We start from the raw sequence: 2,086 nt of genomic DNA, 5'->3' as shown, positions 1-2,086 counted from the left end.
ATATAAGAAATCAATCAGTGAACAACTAAGGAACTGCAACGAAGAACTGATATTTCTCACCTCTCTCCCTTCCTGTCTGTCTGTCCCTCTCTCTGACTCTCGCTGTCTCTGCCACACACACAAAAAAATAATAATAAAATAAAAAAAATTCCAGCCTGACCTGTGGTGGCGCAGTGGATAAAGCGTCAACCTGGAAATGCTGAGGTCACCGGTTCAAAACCCTGGGCTTGCCTGGTCAAGGCACATATGGGAGTTGATGCTTCCTGCTCCTCCCTCCTTCTCTCTCTCTCTCTGTTTCTCTTCTCTAAAATGAATAAATAAATAAAAATAATTAAAAAAAAAATTCCAATGGCATTTTTTATAGAAATAGGAAAAACAACCCTAAAATTTGTATGGAACTAAAAAGGACCCTGAATAGCCAAAGCACTCCTGAGAAAGAACAGAACTGGAAGCATCATGTTGATTTCCATCATTCTCTTTGTCTATACCCCTCTGCCTCTGTCCCTCCCCCTGACAGTCCTCACCCCCTGAACTCAGATTTTCTGTGGGTGAGGTGTGAGACTAAAATAGTTTTATTTTTAAGTAAAATTTAAGTTTAAAAATATTTTTAGATTTACAGAAAAACTGCAAAATAATACATAAAGTTCCCATATACCCTATAGTGTTTCCATATTAACATATTACATTACTCGCCTGACCAGGCAGTGGCGCAATGGATAGAGTGTCGGACTGGGATGCGGAGGACCCCAAGGTCGTCAGCTTGAGCCAAGGCTCATCTGGTTTGAGCAAAGCTCACCAGCTTGGACCCAAGGTCGCTGGCTCAAGCAAGGGGGTTTACTCAATCTGCTGAAGGCCCACAGTCAAGGCACATATGAGAAAGCAATCAATGAACAACTAAGGTGTCGCAACAAAAAACTAATGATTGATGCTTCTCATCTCTCTCCGTTCCTGTCTCTCTGTCCCTGTCTATCCCTCTCTCTGACTCTCTCTCTGTCTCTGAAAAAAACAAAACAAAACAAACAAACAAAAATATTACTATAGTACATTGTTATAATTAATGAATCAATATTGATAATTATTAACTAAGGCTCACACTTTATTTAGATTTCCTTTTTACCTAATATATTTTTGTTTCAGGATTCCACTCAGGATTTACATTTGTCATGTCTCCTTAGGTTCCTCTTGGTAATGACAATTTCTTAGACTTCTTGTTTTTGATGACTTTGACAGTTTATAGCAGAACTAGTCAGGTATTTTGTAAAATTTCTCTCCCTTGGGATTTGTCTGGTGTTTTTGTCATGATTAGAGTGGGGTAATGTGTTCTGGGGAGGAATAATCACAGAGGTAAAGTGCCATTGTTATATCATATGCAGGGCTGTAAAGCCAGCAGCCGCGGCCACTATCACAGCCCCCTGGCCCATGCAGGTTCCTATTTGATTCAGAGAGATGGTAATGAAACAATGGAGCCAAGAACTGGTGGGCCATTAGCTTTAATCCTAGCTTGTACCCGGTGGGCAAGAAATACACATAGTGGGAAAACACTTCCCTTTCCATTCAGGTCTCCCAAAGCCACTGACTTATCCGAGTTTCCTAGAATCAAAGGTTTCTACCTCACCAGCCTTACTCACCTCTGTTCCCCATCTCCTTCTCTCTGCACAAACTGGCTTCTTCTTCGGCACTCTGCCATCTTGGCTGCTTCTCCTCTCCTCCATGTGGCCTTTCTCTGCTCTCCTATAGCATGGGCTCCTCTGCCCCATTTTATAGTGTAGAAATCAAAATCTTTAGGCCCTGGCCGGTTGGCTCAGTGGTAGAGTGTCGGCCTGGCGTGCAGGGGTCTCAGGTTCGATTCCCAGCCAGGGCACACAGGAGAAGCGCCCATCTGCTTCTCCACACCTCCCCCTCTCCTTCCTCTCTGTCTCTCTCTTCCCCTCCTGCAGCCGAGGCTCCATTGGAGCAAAGATGGCCCGGGCGCTGAGGATGGCTCTGTGGCCTCTGCCTCAGGCGCTAGAATGGCTCTGATTGCGGCAGAGTGACGCCCCAGATGGGCAGAGCATCGCCTCCTGGTGGGCATGCCAGGTGGATCCCG

This window comes from Saccopteryx leptura, chromosome 9, assembly GCF_036850995.1.
Source record: "Saccopteryx leptura isolate mSacLep1 chromosome 9, mSacLep1_pri_phased_curated, whole genome shotgun sequence".
Lineage (NCBI taxonomy): Eukaryota > Metazoa > Chordata > Mammalia > Chiroptera > Emballonuridae > Saccopteryx > Saccopteryx leptura.
The sequence above is the reverse complement of the archived record's forward strand: the minus strand, read 5'-3'. Positions refer to the sequence as shown.